Consider the following 27,538-nt stretch of genomic DNA (forward strand, 5'->3'; position numbering starts at 1 on the left):
ATCTGTACTGCCACTGAGCAGAATGTGATCCCACCCTAAGAGTCCAGGCTAGCTGGTGGTGCTGCTCTCTTGTTCCACTTGAAGTGATTTAAAACCAGGATCATTCCCCAGCATCTTCATGTGGGTGGACTCACCACTGCCAAGTTACCACCTTCCTCTTAAAAACATAGAGAAAACTTGTATACATTGCTACATTGCTATGTAGCAAGCAGAGGTTTTGTGGTCACTTGATCTTTCCAGTGGGCACAGAGATCTGTGCATTATGTTGTGACAGAGCTGCCTATTGAACAGAGCTGTTCAATAAGAGTTGGTAGCAGAACATGTCAGTAGTGATGGCTCTCAGCTTGAACACTTTAGATCTTCTGTTCTTGCCAGGTATTAGGAAAAAATTCTTTACTATAAGGGTGGTGAGGCACTGGAACAACTTGCCCAGAGAAGCTGCGGGTGTGCCACTCCTGAAATTGCTCAAAGCCAGGTTGGGTGGAGCCTTGAGCAACCTGGTCTAGTAAATGGCATCCCTGCCTGTGACAGAGAGATTGAAACTAGATGATCTTTAAGGTCCCTTCCTACCCAAGCCACTCTATGACTTTATGATCCTATTATTTTACTGTGGTCAGCTCAAAAAAAAAAAAAAAAACAAAAAAAACAGGGCACAATATCATAAAGCACCACATATAGAGTTATTACTTTCTTCCTCATTTTTTGAAACAGGTGATTAAAAACTCCAAACTCAGTCTGTCCCAATTTGAGCTAGTATAACTGCATTTTCATGGAATGCTCAGTACTGGAAGAATCCCTCAAACTTATGTCTGTATGGTAGTCTTCAACAGAATGCAGAAGAATTTAGGTCACTTACTGAAGATTTCTGAAGTTTAACTGACATTAGGATCAAGATAATAAAGAAACTATTATGTGGGTGGCATATGTTTCCTACTTATCATGCCATTTATACTGTGGTTAAAGGCAGAAAAAATGTTGGAAGAATAAAATATTCATTGCTATGCATATTCTGGAAAACCCATTACTTGGAATGATACCAAAAGATTTCACATAATTTTGCTCTTGTAAAATGAAGGAGATACAGAAACCCACATTATTATTGTTCTTCTGATAAGGTTTTACTGCTCTTCAAAATGAAAAGTACTGAAGGAAAATTATGTTATTTATATTAGCCATGATACAAACATCACAAAAATGGTAACATGCAAAAATAGTGATTTGTTCACTGTATTAAACACTAACCAGCATAACTGGCTGCATGTTTTAAATCACAAGATAATTTTGAGTATTTAAATGAATGGGATATGATTAAATACACAAAACCTAAAAATCAAACATAATGACTGAGAAGTAATCAGCAACTCATTTTCCCACGTTCAGATATTAGAGTGATGCACTCTGAGAAACTGAATCATGCACTGTGGTGTTCTTCATCTTGCAGAATTGAACCTGAGACATGCAATTACCATAAACTCAAAATAATTGAACATTTAAAGAATGCATAGATGCCTTCTGAAGGATCATCTATTGTAACTATGCCTTCAGCTAGATGCAGTAGATGTATACAATTTACTTCAGCTGATAGAAAACATGACCCCCACAGATTGCTATGCTATTAAGTACAAAAAAAGGCAAAGCCTCCCTTGTTTTTATCTATCTCCTACACAACTCAGTCTTTTCACAGCTTATTTGAAGGAAAAAGATATTTTCAATTTCGTTATTTACACAATTGTCTCACACAAGTTCCAAGTGTATACCAGAGTTGCTGCTAGTGTTGTTGGGAGAACGGGGCTCTTATGGGACAAGGCAGGGCAGGAGTGGCTCTGCTGGAGCCCTGCAGGCTGTGCTGGGCTGTGCTGGCAGTGTGGGACTGACACTGGGAGCACTTCAGAACTCGTGCTGGATTGCAGTTCAACTCGCTTTGGATTTACATCTTTTGCTTTTTATCAGCTGCTTCCTCAGCAGCTGCCATCACCTCAGTCAGAGTATTTCTGGTTTTGAAAGCAGCTGTTGGTTGTACCAAGCAGACTCTTTTGTGACCTCTTGCCAGCTCTCCTTATTCCCTTCCCTGGAAGGGAGCATAAAAACAGAGTCCCGAGGACACAAAGAAATTATTCCGGCCAAATCTTTTGGTCCACTCTCTATTATTCTTCCTGTTGATATATTGTTGTGTGCTTATCTAGGGCATTTTTATTCTACCTCATACTTAACACTTTCACACCTTAAGCCCTGGTGCTCTCAAACACTCTTGCCCTGTCTTGCTGAATTACAAATTCTGGAAGCAGTCATGAGACAAAGCCAGAGGTGATAAATCCAAGTTTAAGAAAGCATCTGGAGTGCTGAAGGGTTTGTAAGCAAGTGTTTGTAGCCAAAGATTTAGCCATTACCTGTCTGACTGTTCAGTCACATGAAAAAGGAAATATATTTACAGAAAATATTTAAGCCATCTGAAACAAGAAATATTTAAGTCATCGCAAGTAAGAAAATTTGAAAGAGAAAGAGATTACAGGAAAGAGGAAAACCAATATGAAATTAGGAACACCAGGCCAAAGGCTGGAAGAATAAGGGGAATGGGAATGACCCAGCTTGACATGGAAGCAAGTTGAAAAATTTTAAATCAGGGAACCCCTCGAGTCTGCAGCCTACTGGGCAATGAAAGCAGATACCCATTTGCAAATGCTTTTACTTTGTTAGACTAAGAAATTCTGAGGTTTTAGCACAGGAAACATTTTGGGGGATTCTCTCAATACAGAAAATAAGTAAGTGCATCTAGCTTTAGGATGGCATTAAAAGACTTGTTAAAAAAGTGTATGTGATGTGGATGACAGAGACTGCAGAGAAAGCAGAAGATTACCTCAATCAATCAGGAGGTCTGTTCCAGTTTTGTATTCCCACAGGAAATCTACTCTAAAATAAATCAACAGATTTGAAATTATGCATCTAGAGAAAGCTGCAAGGTTGAAATCCTCCCTGTAAAAGGAGCTTTTTCTGCAGGTCTTTTGGGATGGCAAAAGGAGAAGCAGAGCCTACTCTGCAAAGTGGTATTTTCTGTACATCAAGGAAAATACCTGAATTATCACTTTTTCCTGGATTTTACCAGCCTCTGGTGCTAGTATATGAGTAGCCTATCTTTAGAAGCAGAGATTCTGCCAGTTTATCCTAGCAATCATTTAACAATCATAGTCTCAATCCCTTACTGCAAATTCTAGTCTCTGGCAAGTCTGTGACATGTAAATGACATTAAAAATTTCTTCTCTTCCAACATTCTTTTGCATAACTTGATGAGGAAGATTGATGCAATTATGCTGATGAACACTGGCAGACAGTAATAATTCTCTACCAGGGACACAACAGAGATCTGGTTGCTAACATCAGTGAAACTGCTTAAAAGAAAACCAGAATGGTTGGTTTCAATCTCTCCTTAAGGAGCTGTTCGGAAGACTCAGCATTCCAGAGTCATTGTACTTTTAGCAGTGTTTGCACAGGTCAGAAGAAAAAAAAAATAGATTTTAAAATCTTGTCAGGATGAAACCAAAGATTTGAAAGAGGTAAGCTAGACAAATCAGAGGACAAATATAATGAGTGAATGTTTGATTATGAAGTTTAAGCACATCATCTAGAATTTCTTGTGTGTGAATTTAGATTACAGACTTTGTTTCACAGGAAAATGTTGACAGTTGAATTTCAATGTAAAAGAAATTCCCCACCTCCCTATGCAAATACCTACAGTTATGTTTTGTATCATTCTTGGTTTCCATTCTGCCTGTCCTGGAAGCTGGGATGCAGAGGATGGAAGCTCAAAGTGTCAGAGCCTGTATAAGAAGGTGTAGTAGATACACACATATACACACACATAGACATATGCTCCAGTGTGCACGGGATATAAAGTTGCCCTTTGTGTTCTGGGGTCTGTCGTTCATCACATTTTAATGCTGTAAGTAATAAAAAGAGCCTTTATCCTTATATTCCTTTTTTATACTTATATTCCTTTTTCTCAATTAAATGTGTATTGGAGCCACATTTGATCGCTGAGGGTTCCAGTGTTTAAATTCTCATTACAGGTTCTCAGCTGTGCCACAGCCAATGGGTGGGACAAACATCTATTACAACAGTTACTGGTGCAAAAATAAATAAATACAAAAGCAAGTCTGAGTATAACCAAACACCAGAATATCATATCATCATATCATATCAATCATACAATATCATACAAATTATAAATACTAAAAAAATAAAAAGGATCTTAAATATGAAAAAGTCCTAGCAGTACTTGACAGTAAATAAGTAACACTGATTTTAATCACAGAAGAAAGACTGAGCAACTCAAACCAACTTGACGGGTTTCAGCATGAATTTATATTTAAGAGATGCATCTTGCTGGTTTACCTTAAATAGGAATTCAACATAGTCATAGTATCTCTTAGCATTAAAAGCAATGATTTTGTGAAACTTCAAGTAGTTTTGAAGGTATACCAGAGCCCACATATCAGCCTTTCAAATTTGCTAAGGATCAACAAACTGGAAGAAATAATTTAACAACTGTGGTCTACAATACCTCTTCATGACATTTCTAAAACTATATTTCCTCTTTTGTTTAATAAAACTTTCTTCTGAGGCTTATATTTTTCAACAACTGGAGCCAAATATATTATTCTGACTGTTGCTGATGAAAGAAAAGTATTTTTAACTCTGCTTTTTGCTTCAGTATCCAGTCCCAACTTTTTAAACATATGTTGAGAGGAAAGAGCAAGAGAGAGAGTGCTCTTTGAGACCCTGGGTACCAGCAGAGAAACTGTCTGTTCATTAAAATTTGGAAACAACATTTAGACAGCTGTAGCTGTGTTAGAAAAGTCAAAAACTTTCTCATCATTCTATGGCAAAAAAAAAGCTGGGGGAAAAAGAGATAAGAAGAGAGCAGGACAGATAAAAGGAGGTATTTGATGGCCTGTGTTACCCAGTACAGAATTACATACAAATGACTAAATGAATACTGCAAATACTTTTACTTTTTATTCTATTTTATACAAACAGAAACTGAAAACAGAGAGGCCTAAAGACCCTATTATTAAAAATTTATTATAGAAAAATATTTCTTCCAGAAGTATCTTGAATTTTATGGAATTGAGGGTTAAAATGGTTATGAGGAATTGAATAAAGTTTTTTATATCTCTAACCATTTAATCAGTTTCAGCTGTAATAGATCTCACATATCTTCAAAAGCTGATATTAAGAAAGTTCTTTGCATACTGAAGACCCAGAGAAATAGTGTAGAACAAGACAGAGGAAAAGATGATTCATCTCTAAAGAAAATTACTGTGTGTCTTGTACAAAAACCTTTTCAACTCCAGTGAAAATATTCCCTTTAAATGACAGTGCACCGTATTGATCAACAGAGAATTGAAAACACTACAGAAAGAAGAGATAAAGTACAATTTAACACAATAGAGGCAGACAGAAAATTGCAGATCTTCACAAATTGGCTAAAGAACTGTATTATTTAACTAACAGGCAAGGAATCCATTGCAGTAATGAATTACAAAGAATAGCTGAGAAGTACTGGAAAAACAGAAGTATCAAAAGCTTCCTAGCACTGTGAAAGTTCTGTTTTCCACAAAGGAAACAGAGAGATATCTAGTTTGCTATCAACCATGTTTATATTGCGAATGATGAGAGTTAATTTATAGAGTTACAAATTCTTAATTTGATCTTGGGAATGGTCTACAGCATCTGATTTTTTTCTCTCATCTCAACCTATATTCACCACAATACTGTTTTTAAGTTGAATTTGCAAATTACCCTTTTGTACTTGGCTCAGGAGCATTGAAGAAGGCTCCAGTCAACAAGGACACCTTGCTGACTGAAAAATGTAGGATCAAATCTCTTTCATTTTCCAGGAAGTGGTATTCAGATACCATATGAAGTGGTGTATAAAATATGCCTGGTGGTGTATAAAATATATCTTTCTTCAAATCTCAGAAACAATTTTTTATTTTTTTTAAACTGGATTAACCTGTATTGCTGTAATTTCTTTCATGACACTAGCTCTCTCTCTTAATGACCTGCTGCAAAGGTGAGACTGTGCTTCACTAGGTGTTTGAAACTGCTGCTACTTCTGAAGTGGGGCTGTGTTCATGCCATTTTAAAAGAAAACATCTTTTCATTATAAAATCTGAAAAACAGATGCAAGTCAGAGTTCCATTCTTCTCTCCCCAAACACAATCTGTTTTTAAGCTGCAAATCAATCCAACATGTCTCAGATGTCTGCCTCCAGCTGACTTCTCCCTTTAAACATAAACAGTGCAGATTCCCAAGGCCTGTTACTCTGACAACCCTATAATGCCATCCTTTAGACTCTCCAAGCTCTGTAAATCTCCATTCCATCACAGCTTGAAATGGACCAGTCTATTTTCACTGCTCAAGATATGGGAAGCTATAAAACCAGCTTCCATGGTAAATTCCTCAGCTTATAAAATTGTTTCAGTATGACCTAAGCACCCATCAATGAAGCAGATAAGCTTCAGCTTTTAACATCTTACTTTATTTGCAATCTAATTACTCAGTACTGTTTTACATCTGTGGCAAGGGGAGGAAAACTCCATTAATTTATGCAGTGAGTCAGGCTGAAAAACTGCTGGCCCAGTAGAAAAAGAGGTGACTACATGCACTTGTTTGAGGCACATCAGATGTCTGACATATGTCCTTTTAGCATCTTTAAGTACCTAGCGATACGAAGAGCAAGCACTTCCAAAAGGCATTGGTGCAAATCACCAAACTCCAGCATATGGAAAAGCATGCAGGGGAGTAAGTGTTTAACAGAGCCAGCCAGTTACCATCTTTAGGAGCTTAACACTTGTTTTTAGCCACAATTCCAAAACATCCAGTGCCCTTCCATAAAGCAGAGATATCCATTCCTCATAGCAATGGTAATCTACAAAAAAGTCACTACTTCTTACAATAATTAACAGCAACAGGGTATACATCCAGAGTCTTTTTTTTTTTTTTTTTTTTTAATTAGTGGAGAAGGAGAGGCATCAATAATTTGGTCTGTTGGAAGCTGAGTGCTTTTTCCAGCCTTAAAAACAATGCAAAGAGAACACAGTTTATTTTAAAAGGGGCTAATCGCATGCCTTGCTAGCAGCAAACACGATGTGCTGTTTCCATAGAAACAGAGGTTGGTATTATTAAAAGAAGAGAGGCTTTCTGTGGCTGGTTCCCCTGTGGGATCCTCATTTACAGCTAGTATTGGGTAAACTGGGTAAGTGAGTTTTACCACCTGTTGTTAAAGATCGTTAGATATGCCTCTTTAAAGCTTTATTAACTCTCTGCTAATTCATGACAGGAGTGTGAGGAAAATCTTTACCCCCTGCCTATAGGTTCTTCTGGAAGAAGATTTACATTAGACATCAAAACCAAAGTCATATCCTCCTTTAAACTGAGTTGGCTTTGAAGGATGTTACTTGCCATTATCCTGGTAGAAGAATAGAGACATAATTTTGTCTCTTGTCTCACAACCAAAAATATTTTCCTCCCGTTGAAGACTTCATAGACTGTATGCCTGAATAAAGAGACCACAAGGAAACTTCTGAAACTGGAAAACTGAGTAGTAGCAAAATGACATTATTTCATAAAGTTACTGAAGATTTAAAATTAAAGTTATGCATCTGGCTATCTATTGGCTCATATGTCCTGTGGTTAATCTACCTTTTAATGCCATGAGGTACTTTCAGATGTGATAATATTCAAGCCTGTTTTTGTCAGTGCTCACAGACTTCTATGCACTGATCCTGTTAAAGTCATTGCTGTTCTTCGCCTTTTCACCTTTCAGGCTTGGCAGAGTAAATGGCACTTTGGGAAAGGGAAAGAGTTTCCTTCTCCATGCTCTAATCACAATATGCTAAATGCTAAAATACTATCTGATCATGTTATACATTAAAAAATAAAAGGCTGGTTTAGTGAGATGGGGCTGGAGCTAAACGTTTTTTATTACAACTTTTCTTTCAATTTTAAAGCATAATTTCTTCATATCTTCTGCAGCTCCTAAATTGAGCTGCCTGTGTTTTCTGGTTACACCTGAGGCCATAGGAAACAGTGGGCTTGGTAAACCACACAGTTTTACTGATTAGGGAACTCCACACAAGGAAGATGAGCAACTTTTGCCAAATACAGGAACCACACAGCCATCATGCCATCATGCTCTGGCTGCTCTTTCAGGATTTGTACGTAATCCAGATATAAATTATTTTAAAAGCTTGATATAAAACACAGGTCTGGACATAGCAATATATAAAATAATCCTAGAGCTAGTGTGGGACACTTCACAAACTACAAATCTCCTTTGTACAAATCTCCTTTGATCCCCCTTATTTTTTGTTGATCTAAAATGATACATTTTTAATGATTCCACTAGGACAGGAGGAACTGGTATCACTCTGTCAGCACACTGATTATGATGCATGAACTTCACATCTCAAGGTTGCTTCTGGAAGCTTTGTTTCAATGTTTCAAGAAAAAAAAACAAAAGACAAAACAAAAACAACAACAACAAAAAAAACCCCACCCCAACAACAAAAAGCTGCTTTGAAGTATCTGCTACAGAAGTCAGATTATCACTTGTTTTGTTTGCTGTCACACTTGAAAATTAGATTCATAGAAAGAAAAATTAATTATATATTTCCAAGCTTCTACTCTTCAGTGGGAAACTGAAAGTCAATGTGAGCACAGAAAGGACACATAAAATTTTTTGTCTCCTTTTCTTTTGCTTTCAAATAGCTTCTCTTTTCACTCAGTTTGCCAGGGCAGTTAGCCAGCACTGTTCCTAAAGCTGCCTGTTGCAGCAGGAGTCATCTTTTTAGTCCTTCTACCTCAGCACGACAGCCTCAAAGAGAACCCCACTAAGCTCTTCAAAATGCAAATTAAAGTTGACAAAGGCCAAAGCCTGGAAATGCTGATGCAAAATGGTAATGCAAAAGAACTTGGGTAAATAATAACTAGGGAAAGAAACTGAGACTTGTACTCACTCTGCATAAAATCTGCCCAGACTGGAGAGAGTTGGTGAATTTTACATGGCACTTCACTGTACCTACTGGTTTCTGCTCTGAGGCTGCCAGTTATGGGTCAGAGAGATGAGCAACAGAAGTGAGGGTTCTTCAGGAGCAAGAAGAGGGCTAGTTATCAGAAAACACCTAATTGCTGTCTGTGGGGTATGCAAGCTGAGGTCAGATCTCTGTTCAGAAAAATGCCATCATGAAAATGCAATACAATATTTCAACAAAAGAGAGAAAGAGTGAGCAAGTGCAGTAATTTCAGAAGAGAAAACTTTATGCATACACAAATGCATAAATCCCAAGTATATGTGTAGAGCCTTCAGCAGGAATGGAGAGTGAACTGAGGCTTAGCTGTATGTGCCTGAGACAGCTGGACATCCATCCAAGCTCTCAGAAAGGTAGGCAGAATGCAGATGAGCAGACGTGTGTGTTTAACACTTTTCTGCCTGCTCAGTGTCTGTGGGTAAGTGAGCAACAACTCCACCCAGCCAAAGCTGCTCCAATCTGCGCCAGCCAGCTGCTGCTTGTGGATGTGCGGAGCAAACATTGAGCACCCACCAAAGACAGCTGGGCTCTGCACACCCTGCAGGGGACACTGCAGGAGCACCCCACAGGAACCTGGGGGTGTGCCCAGACTGCTGGCTGCACATCAGATAAATTATGGGCAGATATCAGGTCCTGGTTTGGAGGACAGGTGTCTGTTAACAAAGGCAGGAGCTCCTCTTTGAAATGGAGAATGTAAACCCCCTCCTTACAAATTGTTATAATTTTGAAATTAAGCAGCTCTCAGGCAAAGATATGGGAATTAAGAATAACAGTTCTTTACTAGGAAAAATAAAATAGAAATACAGTATTACAAAGAACAATCCCAACACCCCATCAGTCAGGGTGTTGGTAGCAGTCCCATTAAATGATGGCTGCAGTGACAGATGTGGTTCAACTGAAGCAGTATTCCTGTAGAAGGGTGCAGTTTTCCTCTGTAGGTCCAGGGATGATGTGGAAAGGTCCAGTTTTCCTCTGGAATCCAGTGGTAAAGGCTGCTTTGGTGTTCAAAATCTCAGTTTTTATCTAGGTAGGAAAGGCTTGGCTCCTCCCCCTGGCTGGAGCAGCTCCCAGTGGGATGATGTAATTTTATCAGTCATACAGTGGGTCTCAATGACCCAGCAGCAGATGATATCTTCCTGGAGGGAGGATGGGTTGTGGAAAAGATAAAGATGATTGTCCCACCTGGTTTTAAAGATGGCCCATTAGCGGATGGTATGTGCCACAGAAATAGGGAATCACTACCCCACCCGGTTTCAACAGATGGTGATAGAATACACATTTCTGGTCATATCCTGTATTGAAACCCAAGTCACAGGTGTAGGGGATAGAGTAACCTGGTGATCCAGGAGAGCACAGAACCACCAACTCCAGTAGGGACGTGTCCATGCAGGTCTGCCCTGGAGAAAGATGGCGCAAAAGAGAAAAAGAGAATGAAACAAATCTGCCTATCCCTCTAAAGGACACTCTTCAGGTTTAGTTTTACATGAGAAAGTTTTCCTAGGACAAAATGAGGAAAAACTCTTTTGGGAAATACAGTATTTCATTTTTAAAGAAAAACACTGTACATAGCCGAACAAAATTTAGAATTTAAAATAGCAAGCATTTGACATTTAGGGGAAGCCTGTACAACCTTAATTATTTCACTGTATGCCTACAAACTATGACACACTTTTATGATGTACCTTTTTTTCCTAACCTTCCTCTCATTTAGCACAAGATTCTCAAACAGCTAGTAGTTATTTCATATTTGCTTTCTTCTTGTTTTTTGGTGTGCAGCTCACCAAATGTCATTTACTGCACTCCATAGCCTCATCTGAAGGTGGAATTATCCTCTGTAGGCTGAATTTCTCCTCACTATGGTACCCGAGTGCCTCTTAGACCTGCATGTATTTCTTTAATGGTCATGCAAGGTGGGAGGGAGTAGTTATCTCACCTTCCAAGATGAGAACCTGGACACAGGAATTAGCCTCCTAGGAGGATATAGGATGTAATTTGTAGCATCTGCTTTTTAAATACTCTGCCATTTAGTGCCTGGCCCATCACAAACAGAGCAAAGAACATTCTTAGCAAATCAAGGAATAGTATTGGCAAGAGGGGAACAGGCTCACCACTGTTTTTCCAAGAGTGGGAGATTTCCATTCTCCTCAAGATTCACTGTCAGGGACCTTCATCTGGCATTAAATGACAGCACCAGGTGATGGATTCAGTGCCATTCTTCCTGAGTTCTATAGTCTGTAGGCAATAGCTTTTATCTACACTAGAGAAAATAAATGTAAATCCTCCTTCTGCATAACTAGATTTAATTTGAATCAAACCTAATTGGATATGACAGTAATGAAATTGAAAACAAATCTATCATGCCATAACATCACCAGGTATTGCAGTACTTGTAGGTTTATGTGAGTCATGGTTTAGAGGGCGTTTTTCACTTTTCAATCCCCTCTGCTCTCCCACTGCTACATTCTTGCTGTGCAGCTGGGATCTGATTCCAAATTTTTTTTGCTAGGAAACTCTTCCCTCTTCCTCCCCTCAAAGGCGAGGGATTTTCAAACTGAACAATGTTTTCTAGACTCCTGACACGTGGATGCAGGAAGAGAGCCTTCTGTCCTGGGCAGCAGCTCAACCTGGAAGAACAAGAGGGCAGAAGTCAGGATCCAGCAGGTTTGGGCAGTGCAGGACTGGGCTGGGCCTCCAGCACAGGGCTTCCAACTGGCATTGCTGATAGTTCAGTATCACTGCACAATAGAATACATTTCTTATCAGAAGGCATTTCTTTCTATGGCGTTTATATACTGCCCAAAACTAGTTTCAGCTGCCAGTCTTGCCCTATGAAGCTTGTTTTGTCCAACACTCTTCACCAGATCAGGAACTGCAACCTACGATTTCTGTCTCCCTGATGCTGGCCTCAGTACCCAGAATATCTCCCTTTTTATTAGAAATTTTGAGTCAGAACTGAGCCTGTTTCGTAAACCCAGCTGAGGCTAAGCTGTGGAGCAGGATTTATGCAGCTCGGAGCTTTCAAGTTTTAAGCTCAAGTTGTTCTCTACTACCTTCTAAAAAAAAAAGTCTAGCTATGAACATCCTCTGAATATCTTCCTGTACTTTTTCTTTAGGGTGCAGGAAGATGTTTTAAAGTAAAGAGTATTTAGTAACCTTGACTGGCCACACTATAATTCCTACCATCTTTTGTTCAGCATGTTTGGATTCATACATGGAAGGACAGCTCCTGTTTAATTCACTTGGGCCAGATGTGTAAATGTGGAGTAACATGGTGAAATAAGCAGAGCTATGGGCAGAGCTGAAAAGAGGAACAAGCAATTGGGAGTCTCATGCAAATTCTCACAAATTATTCCATCTGATGACTTTGGAGACAAAAATAGATATCTGAAAAATTGCCTTTAATGTAAACTGAAGCTTTAAACTCCAAAGCAGTACTTATTGCAGAGCAAAGATCTTGTTAGGGTTGTATATCTTGAACTTTAGTACTTGCCATGTAAAGACTGTTGAAAAAAATACTTGAAAAGGAGAGAGGCAAAATTAGAAGAAAGATACCTTGATTATAAATCTGACATGAGGGACATGGCATCATAAGGAAGGAATGTCAAGAAACTGACAAAATTCTCTGGTTTTTAAAGATGGTAGTTAAAAGAGACTTTTTGCAGAATATTAAATAATACTGAGGCAGTCTCTACCCCAAAACAGACCCTCCTTAGCACTGTGGGATGGTGGAAGAAACCAACAGACATTTTAAGAAAGGGCTCAGTGAAGGAAATGCCACTTGCCCTATATATTTCCAATTGCCCTATTGCATCACTGCTTTTGGAACTGCACAAAAATGAATTCACTAGTAGAAAAGTGCCAGAACAGGGGGAGGCAGCTTCACAGGAAAAAAGAAGTGGTGAAACACTGTGTTTGGAAAGTGATGATATTTTCATTCCAGTCTTATACTGCAAAAAGTGAGATACAACTAAACACTCTGCTCCATGGAAAAGCTGAGCAAAACCCCTGATCATAAGTGGTAGTGTCTTGTTAACGTGCAGAAAAGTTATACCTTCATCTGAAAACAGTATCTACTTCCTCACCCAAGTTGTTGAACATGTAATTTCTGCTGATTTCACTGACGTTTTAGAACATTTTTTGTTTGTTTCTTTTTTCGGAGTATACCATCAGGATGAACACAAAATTCTCTCTCCCAATTGATTCAGTTGCTGATCTAGACAGGGAATACTCTATTTCAGCCGAAAGGGAATTTTTCTATCACCCCTTTTTGCCACACCTAGCTGATCCTGACCATAGGAATTGTGGTCTCCTCAGACCTGAGTTTCATGTGTTATCTGTACAAAGAAGAACCAGACCAGTAAAGTTTCCTCTGTAGATTATTTAAGTGTATTTGTTTTGATTGGAGCAAATAAAGATGCAGTTTACACACAAAGAAGTTCACACAACGAGAAGAAAATAAGCAATTCAAAAGTCTGATGGACAGTAATTTCCCATAGAGGAGCAGTGCTAAGTGAACTAGGCACAAGTGGCCCTTCCACTTTTCCCACCACCACAGCTGGTTCAGACCACAGCAGCTCCTGACAATCAGATCACACAGAAAGACCTGCTCTTTCACAGCCTCAGTTAGGGGTTTAAAGCTACCCAATTAGGCAATTTGGGGGAGTTATTTTTTTTATGAAATGATTATACTTGAGTCACTGAATAACAGAGAATTCATATCTTCCTATGTGATTTTTATGCCATGGATCTGTGTTTTGCTACCATCAGAGATGTTCAGAGAGCTAATGTGGTGTGACAGCAGTCCAAATGAAATTAATTTGCAAACTGTTATAGTAGCTTGAGGTTGACAAGAATTTCTTCCCAGCTGGAAACTGCAGAGGGAGAGCTTTCACAGATCACTTGGTCAGCTATATGCCCCATTAAACATCACTGACTGATATCAGTGAAGGCTTATCAATCACCAGAGTCCCAGGGACTGAAGAGATTAGGAGTGGTACAGTTTAGTATGGGAAATAAAATCCCTGGTGGGTTTTCTACATCCTCCAGTCTGCTTTGCTTTGTAGTGAAATTTTAATGGAGTTCTAAAAAAAAGATGGACAAGGAATGAATGTGCATTTCTGTATTTTCTCACCTAATCCCTTCTCTAATGCTTTAGCAAATTGCTGGCACAACCCCATTATCAAAGTAACTTCTCTGTAATTGCAACTTATCTGCTAGTGAAAGCATTATAGTTTGGTATGAAACATATGATTTCCTTCTGTTACCACAGACATATGTGGCCATAACTTTGTCCTGACTTTACAAGATGAAGACAGAAAATGCTGCAGTGTTGCTGTATTTCACTTGGGCATAATGGCTAAAGTTAATGTAAAATTAATTAACTGCTATCTAATGATTGAAAACTATGAAGATTTTCTTTCTGACACTCGCATAGATAAGATGTCAATTGCTTGGATTTAGCATCAGCAGCAAGTTAAGACCATTTATTTACTAAATAAGCAGCTTTCATGCTTAAGCACATAGCATAATATTGACCTTTTTACTGTTTGCAAACTACATTCAGATAGAAAAGTAAAATGTAAATAAATCAAAACTTGAATGTTTCACAAATAAAAGCCAAAATTCCTTCTTCCACTTTTTTTGTAGTCTTTCTTTCAGCTGGAAGATGAAATGCCAAAAAAAAGCTCAAATAAGAGATTCTAAATATGCAGCAATGAAGCACTAATTGCATGCCTAGAAAAGGTCAAAAGTCTTAAAACTCCCTAAGCTATCTATCAGTTTTCTGCTTGAAAAGTGGTCTGAACCTGTGACTATCCATTTGCATCCCTGCAGTATTAATTTCAGAACATGAATAGAAACATGAACTCCTAAGGCTCAGATGTCAAGTGAATGTCCTTCTGAATCAGTGAAAACATCTTTGGGAAAATGCACCTGTGCTCCATGTCAGCAAGCAGAATGACCACTGGTCCATTACCAAGTTAGTTTACATTCTGGAGCAAACCTAGCCAGGATTTCTAGAAAGAATCGCATTTAATAAGAGAGAAAACATGCTGAATTAAAAGGGAGAGAGTTCTAATGCCAGTAAGTGATTCTGCGTATTACAAATATCTTCCCCATCACTGCTTAGGCAACATTTTCTTATCTACAAAGCATCTGGTCTGTGTGCAGGCACAGCTGCATATTTTTGAAGCTCAACAACACATCATTTTACCATTCCAAAACCAAAACAAGTAGAATATACTAAAAAAAAATCCCAGACTTGCAGAAATGAGTGTCTGATCAAAATAGATAGAACTGAAGTGGTATAATTTTTTAATACAGAGTAAATTTCTCATGCCATTCCTAGTTTGAACTTTAGGTTTCAGAGTCTTTTCATTAGTATCAGTGCACTCAAAATTGAAAAGGTTTTCAATTTAAGACAGTAAAAGGAAAGAAGTCTTAACAAATGTCAGATCTCTCAAGGTGAAGCTGAAGTGTGTTTTAAAGATCAGTCTAGGAAACCTGAATAAATGAGCTCACTGAAGCACCTACCTCTTCCTATTGGCTTTACTTTAAATGTACCCTCTTTCCTTGAAGGAGGAAGGCTGTGAGCATCAATGCACACAGCCACAACACAAGGAGATGGAGGCAGCTGATATCATTCTTCTACTTCTGTGAAAAATGTGGAAGTCCATCCATTTCAAGAACTGACACACAGTCTCACCATTTGAAGTGCATTACATCCATGCTTGATATCTCACAGTGACAGCATCTGACCCAATGGTTTTGGTTGCAAGGCAGTGAGATTTCTCTCCTTCACAGCACACAAAGAATGGAAGAGGAACTGAACTGATGAACTGATTGCCCTCAAGTTTTCACATTAGTAATCGTTTCAGAAAGTTTTGACCAGACTTTTCAAAGCAATTTGATGTGATTGTACTTCTAACCTCAACTCCAAATGAGCTCACCTCAGAAAGCTGTGAACAAGTGAACAATGGAATTTAAATTCATATGACTGCCTGATAAAGTTATGCACGATTGCCGTGAAGAAAGCAGCCAGTCTGGGCATTTATTTGATGTAATTTAGATATGCTGTAAAAGTCTCTTCTAAGGGTTCCTTTTTTCCCAAAAAAATGTATAACAGAAAGACTGAGAAATGGAGCTTCAAGCATGACATTAATTTTGTTCCAACTATACTGACTACATAGCAAAAGCTCGTGAGACTTCTAAAATGTGCACCTACACTCTTTGGTATGGATTGCAGAAGCATGCTTGATATTGAAAAAGTCCTTCCAAACAGAAAAAAAAACCTTTGATAAAATACATATTTAAAGGATAATTAACCTTAAAATATTCTTAGGAGATATTTCCCCATTTTTCAAATTCTCCTCCTTAGGCAGTAGAATGTCATTTAATTCTTCACAATAAAGGCAATATAACATTTCTGTGTATAACAGTACTTTTCAGTTTTTCAGGACTAAATCTCTTGTCACACTGAAGGAATTATTCATCATAACTGAAATACAATCAAAAGCTATTTTTCACTGTTTATAATTGATTAAGGGAAAAAAAAAAAAAAGGAAGCTGAAGGAAGCTTTTTTTTAGAAAAATATGGCAAACATCTAATTAATGTGTGAGTGTCTGGAAAAAGGTCTGGAATCAGCAGCCCTTGGTACCAGGTCATCTTTAGGTACATGTAAGAAACAGTAGTGATGACACTGCATGATTGCACCTGGAAAAGGCCAAGCATATGCATTTACAAGTGGGAAAGAGCTGAGTGAGTTGACAGGATGCTCTGTGCCCACTGGGAACACCCCCAGCCTGGCAAGCGTGTCTGCAGTGCTCTGCTCAGGTCTCTGTTGCAGAACAAGAGATTGGTGCCTGACTTTTGGCTGTTCCCTGTCAAAGACATGTAGAAATGCAGTATTTCCATATTCATTTACAAAGATCTAAAAATGCTGCCTTCTTAGAATAAAAAGCCCTGTAGAAAAGCACCATTCATCTTTGCTGACCATCCCCTCTTTAAAAACTGTCTGAGGAGAAAGAAAAATGCCAAGAGACTCTGCATTTCCTTTAAGATGACAACAGAAATTATGGGAAACATTTGAATTTTAGTCACTTCAATATTAATTTTGAAAAAAAATTCATTGACTAATGGAATTAGAGTGGATCTGTATCACCATAATTGAGTCAAATTTGTGCATTATAATGTGGGCTAATCTTTTTTTTTTTGTTTCCTAAGCCATAAATTAGGGTTTATCCAATTGCACTCTCACAGCTCATGATGTATTTTCCTCTTTGGAAAAGGATTAACAACAGGTAAACTTGCATACATGGTAAATCAGTAACAGTTTGCTAAAATTTGCTATGAGAAAGTAATTTAATATCTCTTCAGCAAATATTTGGAACTGCTTGTTAACTCTCATACAAGTGATACGTACCCAAGTGCAGTCTGGGTGACAATATTAGGCTATGCTGAACAGACTTACACCCACAGATGGGTTCATTACATTTTGCATATGCTGGTTATGTAGCATTTAGCTGGAAAATTCCTTTGGCAGTGCTGAGAAGAGGTTTATATTACAATAGTCACTTAACACTCACAGTACTGTACAGAAATAAGCCAAGAACAGAGGGAGAAGAAGAGGAAGGACTGAAATAATTTCTGCATGAAGGAATGTTAAGTATTAAAACTACAATTTTTTAAACTTCACTTGTTTAAAGGATATTAAATACCCTGACTGAATTCTTTTCTGTCTCACATGAGTAAATTATTGGGTGGCTTTTAATTATTAAAGATCAACACCAATGAAGTGCTTAAGACAAAAATAATATATGCACATAAGGCACAAATACTAGGAAACATCAGAAATATAGAGGCGCACAGAAATTACTGCTTTCACTGAGATTTATGTTGTACAAAAGTTTTGTCAATTATTGTGCATGTTCAAATAATTTTTTTCAAATACTTCTCCACATCTGTCAGGATAAGCACAAAAAAGATGGGTTTCAGCTCAGGCTTTGGATTTTCTCTGGAAATTTTTTATTAAAATGTTATTTATATCTAACTGAAATAATCAATATGCCATAAAAATCCAATCATTCACTGGGGTGTGGCCTAAACATTCTTTTATTCACACAGTGAACAAAACCTTAAGACCACTTAAGTGTGTTCAAATGTGGAGGATCAAATGCTCAAATTTGTTGTTTTGCTCGACTCCTTGAAATCAGATTTTAAAGACAGGATGTAACAAAGTTCAGGAACTATTTCATGTATACTGATCTCAAACAGAAGGGCCAATCACACCTTGCTGAAAATGAGCCAAGGCATTTACCATTCTGCTTCCCAAGAAGACTTTGGAATTCAGCTGGAAAACAAAACATTGGCATGAAAATTCATACTGAGTAATATTAGCTTTTGGATAATTTTCAATTTCTGATTTTTTCAATTCAAATTTAAAATAAAGTGCAGAAGTTCTAGTTAATAGCATGAATAATAGTACTAGTCCTAGTTCAACCTGTGCCACATTAGCAGATAAATTCCCTAGAGCACAGGGGAGTAAAAGAGGTGACATTGTGTTTCTCAATAAAGGAAAAATTCCCTGGTTTGCATACTTAACAATACATTTCTGGTATAAAGAATACAAACATAATCTGGTATAGCTTACTACACTTAGAATGGTACTTACATCTGTAGTCCTCTGCATGTATGTACAGAATGTACAGAATGTACAGAAATGTAGTACAGTACAAACTGTAGGCTGAAATAATTCCACTGAACATCTGAATGTGCAACGAGTTGTCTGTAAAATTCCAGTCACAGATCTGGGGATGTGAAATCCTAATGAAACTACTTAAGCCCTCCCAGAAGGAAATTCCAAGCCAAGGCTATTCACAATGGCCATGGGCACTCACACCAGAGGTGTGGGAAGCCTGTGCTCATGTCATCCAAGACTGTGAAGGAGTCACACGAGGAGCAGCTTTGATAATTGGTTCCTGGGAGCCCACACAAAAACTTAAAAATGTAAAATTTGCACCATGTAGCAACTGGAGACAATCTTTATTTATTCATAGTAAGACCTTTTCTTCTACCATTCTTCCATGAAAAATTGTATGAAAAGAAGAAAATAAACAAACAAAAAAGAAAATAGACACATTTTTTTAAAAAAGTGCTATGAGAGACCTATCAAACAAAGCAGATTCCAAATGACTCCCAGAGAAAGTGAACTCTCCTCCACCTTCAGCTTCCTCTCACATATGTACATTGGAAGCCTCTGACTGAAGCCAGGAAGGAAAGGGTGTAATCTGAAGATGGTTCCACACATGTGTGCACCCACATCAACACAGAGTGACCATTTCAAAACATCAAACAGATGGCAGGGGTGAAGAGAAATCATTCTATGACAGTCAGATCTGCACTGAGGATTCTGGTCTGAAACACAGACAGGAAAAATCTCCTCCCCCCAAAACCATGTTACATGTTATTAAAAAACAATCTTAATAATCTTTTCTTATGCATCCATGCAGTGACTTTAGTGTTTTTACATAGTTAGTAAAAGAAAATTTCTTTCCAGATGCATATCATCTTTCTAACACTTGCTAAGGATACATTAAAAAGTTGTTTCCATTCTATTTGATGATAAATATTTCAGATGTAGGTGCTGGAGGCCATGTGCCTGTCCTAGGCTCTTCAGTAGTGCTTATTTGGGCAGCCAGCACCACAAGTTCATCTGCTGTGAATAGAAGTGATTTAATTTTGCAAAATGCTGCTCTGTATAACTGGACACTGATGATCCCATCTGATGATCCTGTTTAATCAGTGTCCAAATGTTAAGAGACAGAAGATAAATTCTAGGAGCTTTTCTAAATGTTATGATTTGATGAGGGATTTCACTCCTGAGCAGAACTAGACCAGCAGGCTGCTGGTACCTTTGTTAATCTTCTAATGCTGATACGTTTCAGGAATCATCTTGGATTAAGAAGAAGCACACAAACTGCTGGTGCCTGTGCAGCCTCCCCAAGACTAGTCTATCTGTTCATCTGTTTCATTCCAATCCTTTGCTGCCTTTTTCAGTCTCTTCATTTGGGTATATCCCACTTAGCCATGCAGCCAACACATGGTCTAGGAAAGCCATTTCAAACAGCCCACAGAAAACGGCATATTTTTTTTTCTCAATTGATCAGAGTCAGAACAATCCCCAGTGAATTATATGTCAAAGATCCTTTTGAAAATTTGAGCTATAAATTACATTGATTCAGGTAATGGAGACAGAGTGTGGGTAAATAAATAGAAAACAACAAGAATTGTCTTATACTATGTTGCATCAAATTAAATGAAAACGTCTGTCTCCCTAGTTCTGGTTCATCATTCTACTCTTCTTTTTCTCTTCACTCCCTCTCTGCTTTTTTCTATAACCACTAGTCTTCTTCATATTCCTTCCCCCTATACCACTATAGTGCAGTCCTGCTACATCTCCTTTCCTTAGTTTTGTAAAACACTTTTATACAGTTTACACACCACACCTATTGCCTTGCTGTTAGCCCTTGTCACCCAATGGTGACAAAAGTGGATGTACCACTATTGAACACAAGGCTTCCCCTCTACAAACTAACTTCAGCTCTGATGAAGGCTTCCTGAGGACATTTCTGACTTTATGTCCACTCATATCTGCTTTTCCAAGTGTCTGAGGCATCATGTACATCTTTACTTTCACTAAACAGTTGGACTCCAGCCAGGATGTATGACTGCTGGGTTAAAAGCATTTAGTAGAGACATCTGCTTTCAGAGCCCAGAGTTTCCATGACTTGCTTCATTCACATAGATAAAACTGCTGTTTTGCTCAGCTACAAGAATTTCATGATGCACAAGACCAGCAGTGGTTAGTGGAGCTGCCCACCCACCAGCATTGTCAGGTATCTTGCTTGTTCTTATCCTTTATTTATACAGGATATTTCATTCTGTGTCAAATCTACAAAGACTGGATAAATATACAAATGACAAAGATTTGCACCGTAATTAAAAAGAAGTGCTAAATAAATATTTAAACATCTGGAAGAAAATTTCTGAAGCCTTTTTTATGATCTTGCTAAATAATTCTGATAACAAATTCATTTATAATGTGAAGCATTTGCCTTCATCTTGAGTTCATCTGATTAGGCCACATAAAAGTTTGAACTACTGTGGCAGTAAATCACTAAGCAATACAGCTCTCTTCATTCAAAAATTATCTGTAAATTCATATGCTGCTGACTCACCTTCTGGACAATATTTCATAGCTACATTATAACTGCAAGCCTATTTTGAAAACACTTATGGGAGCTGCAGGAAATATTTAACAGGTAAATTTTCCTAAACAGTATCTATTATAAAGTTTTGAAGCTTAGATAAATGCTCTGAGAGTTTCCCAGGACACAGCAGGTCTGATTCCAGGCAATTAAACAAATCAGGAATTGTACTTGCCTATAATATAACAAAGTAAACATCTTGTATGGTGCTGCTTGTCTGTTCTCAATTTGACCTGATTATAATTTGCTTATAATGTTATTTCTAAGTTCCTGGTCAGCTTCAAACCAATATGACAGATATAATTTTGATGTAAGCAAAATTACAGTTAACACATGCCCACTTCATAACAATTCCAATCCAGCCAATGCCACTGAAAGGTATAGCCATTGTAATTTGCTTAAGTAGAAATGCTGTAAGACTAATAAAGCCCTAGTGGTAATTAACAAGAATTCCATTAATTTAATTGTATTTCGAGTGTAATTTATGGTGTCCTTACTGCAAACAGAAGTTTGCTTAATAGCTGTACCAGCAGTAAACATCACCATACTTTATTTAATTTCATATCTTTGCTGCAAAAACACTATTACAGCTCTTGGGTATCTCAACAACCTAATGAGAAACAACTGGGCTTTTAATATAAAGCAATTTCTTTTGCAGTCGCTGGAATTGGAGCAATACATGCAGATATTTGTGTGAAAGATTTCTGTTCTCAATCAGTGAAGATGCACTTCCATAACTTTATCCATTAGACCAATTATGTTACAGGAACTAATCCTGTATAAGCTGAATGTTTTCTTTTTTATTATTCCATTTCTGGTTCAAATCAAAGCCATTGAATTAGTTTCATTTATAGACATTCATAATAGTATAGGCCCATTATGAATCTGAGTCTACAGGTTATTTTCAGCTGCATGAGTGTATCCTATCAGCCATTACAGAGACTAAGAATATTTTTAAAGGATTGAACAGTTATTGTCTCTTTTGGGTGAATTTTTTTACTTTGAATTTCTTCCAGATTGAAATCAGACTGTTTGCAATTTTTAAAGCATAGTATATTGAAATCAGGCATAAAAAAACACCCCTGTGTTTCCACTTAAATAAGTTTTAGACAAGTTAAAGAGAATATTTTACTTAGAAGGTGTGAGTCAAGTTCCCTGTCTTCTCTAAGCAACAGGATAATTACACTGCTCCAAGCATCAAGAAAGGAAACATCAGCATAAAATTCAGCAAGCACTTTCCTACCTTCTTATTGTACCTGTTTGCTTTCACTTTTTACAGTCCAGGCACTTTAGTCTAATCTGTGTCTTAGTGAGGTGAATTCTGAAAAATGGATCTACCCCGAACACCACTTTATTCCTGAGGACAGACAACTTTTCATCTTGCAGCTAACATTAGGTGTGGCTTTAAAAAAGATACATAGTATAGCAAAAGTGCATGCTGACTTAAGAGTAGTGCTCATCACTACGAGTGGCCAACAACCCTTTTCAGTGAAATGAGGGAAGATAAATTTCTTGTGCTGTACAAGGCTGAAAACAGGCAATCTAGTACTCATTGAAGGTGCTGAGAGAACTTCAAGGTGCTGTAAAAGGCTTGTTCATTTTCTTCTGTTCCTGGAATAGCATGAGATAGATTAGCCAAAAATGTAGCCCCTCAAAAGAAGTGGAAGCATCCTGGAATTGTTTGATTTCAAGAGAGACACAATGACTGCAGTCACCATTAGCAACAAAAGTCTTGCCATTGTTGTACTTAAAAGCATCCTTCAGAGATGGTCTCTGAAATAATGTGAATGGTTTCTGGCACTGATATTTTTGACAGATTATAAGATTTGAGGGAATGGCCTGAAGTTGTGTCAGGGGAGGTTTAAGTTGGACATAAGAGAAAGGTTCTTCACCCAGAGGGTGTTTGGGCACTGGAACAGGCTCCCCAGGGCAGTGATCACAGCACCAGCCTGACAGAGCTCAAAAAGTGTTTGGACAATGCTCTCGGGCACATGGTGTGACTCTTGGGGATGGTGCTGTGCAGGGACAGGGGTTGAACTCGATGACCCTTGTGGGTCTCTTCCAACTCAGTATATTCTGTCATTCTGTGATTTGATATTCATAATCCCAGCCAAAGCTCAACAGACAAAGCAGCCGAAGGGGCTCTCTGGACAAATCTTGTCTCTCAGAGCTTCATCCTCTTTTGACTGCTTGGGGTCTTGAAGGTTTTGTGTCCTTGCAGCCTCTGACATTGATGATATCAAAGGACAAGGCTGTATTATTGCTCAGAAATATCCTGCAACCTAGTTCTGGTGCAGTAAGGGCTAGAGCATCAAAGTGATACTCTGCTTACAATCCCTCTCAGCAGGACTAATTACCCTAGACAGGACCTTGTGTTAATGCTGCTTTTGTGCCCAAGGTAGCTTGGATATACTGCCAAGGCACTGCACTATGTCATGGAGATGCACCCAAACAAAAAACTTGAGAAATCATACAAGATAAAAGACTTATGAGGGAAGAAGAAACATTTTGTTTCCAAATGTCATGATCAAAATCACTCAATAAAACAAAAAAACAGAAATAGATCTTCCATTGTCAACCCCATGACATTTCAGAGACAGATGTGACAGAACTGCAAAAAAAGGTGGTTTGGGAGGAAACATTTCAAACTGGATGAACCAGGTTGAAGACTAGATGTGGCCTTCAGGAAAAGTTTTTTGCAAGTAGATTTTAGCATCTGTAAGAAAACAGAACAATCTTTTCCTTAATTATATAGGTTCTATAGGCTTCTACAGGAAAGAAAATTGCAAGTTTACATATCAAGAATAGCAATTAAAACTTCATCTTTGCCCCTATAACTAACAAGAAAATGTGGCATCTGGAATTCCTCAAACAAGCAATTAAATTTTTTCCATCTGATCTCTACTGTTCCCTCTAAATGGAAATAAAATTGCTTTCCATGTGGAACAATTTTTCATTGAGAAATGGATAGAAAACACATTTCTCTTGTACAACCTATGTGTTACATTGACAGATCATTCAAACTGAGTTTTAAAATGTTATAATCTGTCAAAGAATTCTGGGCTCAATGATGTCTTACTCATTCTAACAGTCCCATCTGCTTTCTCAAGTGAATACAGATTAGAAGGACATGGGATTTTAGATATAAATTGAGAAATAGGCTTTCAATTCCTAAAAAATGAGAGCTTCCATAATGAAACTTGTATGTTTTTGCTAAGATTATGCAGGCACAATTTTTTTTCCCTTTCCTTAAATGGTCAGGTGTGTGATTTAGTAAAGATCTGGAGAGGAAATGTTTTCTTCCTGAAGATTTTGCCACTCAAAATGTAAATACTACTTATAGATTTCATATAGCACTTAGGATTTTGGAAGTATTCATTTTTATACAATAATGAGTCAGATTCTGGCAGGGTAATGTCTGGGTTAGAGCAGATATTGTGCATTAAATTATAGATTACATGTATTCCTGTATAATGTAGATTTTTTTCTGCCCTTTTTAAGCATTATTTCAAACTATCTGAAATCCTTTTGAAATCTACTTTGAAATCAATTATTTTTATCAACTCATTAGCTTGAAAACATTATCTTATATTTCATAAAATGATTAACTTTTCTCAAAGTCAGTTACATCTTAATACAATAAAAATTTGATCCTCAACTCCTGCTTGCTTAGAGTGCACTGATTATTCCAGTAATTAATGGTACCTATTTATAAATACAAATATTTTGCATTTCAATGCCACCTTTGGCTGAAGGTAACAAGTGCAGATTTTAAGGCCAGTATTACAGTGGTCATAGGAAGTGAATGCAAAAAGGGTATTTAAGAGCTAGTCTGTGAAAAAAAGAAAACCAAACAAAACAAAAACAAAAAAACATGCAAGTCAAAAGCACCAAATCCAATAGCACAGAAACAGGGAACAGACCATTTTATGTATAGTCCTTTGTCTTAAAATGTTTTAATATTACTTTAAATACATAGATAGATAGATAGATAGATAGATAGATAGATAGATAGATAGATAGATAGATTCATTATAGATACATTCATTATTATCCAAAAATTAATAAATGAACCCTAGACCATACACAGAATATATTCTGTTTGGTTTTATTTTGTGTGTGTGATCTAATTCTGGTATGGTTTGCCTTTCATTGAATGTGATAAAACTGAAGTTTCAAGTTGCTTCCTTAAGTTACTTATCAAGTTGATAAGAAGGCTTGAAAACATGCACTGATCATTGAGAAAAAAAAAAAAACACAGAAGTTCACTAATCTAGTTCTAAGTAAAATATCAAAAGGATTTTTATCTGTTTTTGTAAAATTAAGACAAGTTTAAGATTAATTTAAAATATGTTTTGATTATTTGTTGTCACACTGTCCCCTTTACCGACATGAATAAACAATGGGTCTATTTAAATCATCTATGGCCATTGCTACTCAGCACTTTGGCCTTGAAAGTGTTGGATTACTGAAAGCAGCTTGGAAAAAAGAGCAGGGTTATGTCAGAAATAATACTGATATTAAAGGATAGAACGGTCTAGGAGAGGAAACTCCTGACAAGAATTAGGGAAATGGTAATAACTACTCTTCACAAATACAGAAAATTTCAGAAAACCACAGTTTACCAAGCTATAAGCAACAGAATTCACTAACTGGAAAGATTGCCTTCCTCAGTGCAGACATTATGACTAACTCCTGGCATTAATTCCAAGTGTGAGTCTTAACAGGATTGTGATCTGAAATAATTCTCAATTTCCTAAATCTGATATCATTTTCATTTTACCTAGATACATTTTCTTTTCTCTTTGTGCATTTTTATATGCCTGATTAATTTTTCATTTACAAGTCAAGTATATAAAATTAACTGCAACCATCTGACCAAAACTCACCCCCAGCATTCTGTTATTCTATTGATGATTTAAGGATGTAAATGTTCCTCCCCATGTGTCCATATTTTTTAAATTGTTTTCTCTGCAATCTTACTGTCTAATTTATCATTCTGACCACAAAAGTTATATTCATTAATCAGGACTTAGTTTCATCCCAGAGTAACAGCAAAGTGTTCATGCATATTCACTCATTCCAAATATTCTGAGCACGAATGCTCCCTTTGACCACACTGTTTTTAGAATGGATTGAACTCAGTTCACAATGTGTTTATGATCTCTAGAAGATAACTCTAGGACTAATGTAGGCCTGGTCTTGTTTTGAAACAGTTTCCTGATCGATTGAAGTTTCACAAAGCAGTGCACAGCTCATATCAAGTGTTTACACAGCAGCACTGTAAAGCTCTCTGCACATATGACTCAGGGAGAGATGCGCCAGTAAAAATAGCCCCCAGGTCCCTTGAGAAGAATAATTTATGGAGCCATGTAGAAGGAAAAGCCAACAAAACAGGAGTGGGGCTGAACATACTGAGAGAAGTAAAGATGGAAGCTTGAAAGTATAACGTGGTGCTCAGAAGTGTTTTCACAGTGGAGTGGAAAGAAGTTACTGAGGGTGCCTGTTTAGATGTAATGAAAGGAAGCATAACAAACCCAAGGCAAAATAACATATGAAGCAGGATTTGAGAGGTTCAAAGAGGAATTTGGCACTCCTATTGTCTTTCAGTAGTGATACTGAAATAATGAGGAAAAGGACTAATGTTGATATAGTAATAGTCATGCTAAAGCTTAGAAAACTGCAGTTTTCGGACAGGCCCTGAGAACCTACCTTGTGAAACAATAGTCAGAAGAATTAGTAGAGCATATAGAACATTTAGAACTGTGAAAACAATAATCAAAGGATTTAGTAGAGCATATAGAACATTTACAAACTTTCAAGATAAGGCTAAAGTATAATAATAAATAAAGGGTTCTGGTAATGGGAAAACATGCAAGGGGGATTAAGGGGGGTAGCCTATAGTTCTGAGTAGACAAGCATGCAGAATTTATAACTTTTAGGAATGATACCTGCAAGATTTATGTATCTGTATTGTTTTGAAGAATGTGTATTTCTGCACGTAGACCACTTTGTAAAAATGTATAAAAACCTGATGGAAAAAGGGAACTGTGGGATCCTGACTTTGGACACTAGTCCGCAGGTTCCCCGGGCCCTGAATAAAGCACCGCATAAACTAACTCTGTTAGTTTGTGTTCTGTTTGGGGCATCGGGCAACAGTAGGAGACATTTTTTAATGCTCTTTT

This window comes from Erithacus rubecula (genome assembly GCF_903797595.1).
Source record: "Erithacus rubecula genome assembly, chromosome: 2".
Taxonomy (NCBI): Eukaryota; Metazoa; Chordata; class Aves; order Passeriformes; family Muscicapidae; genus Erithacus; species Erithacus rubecula.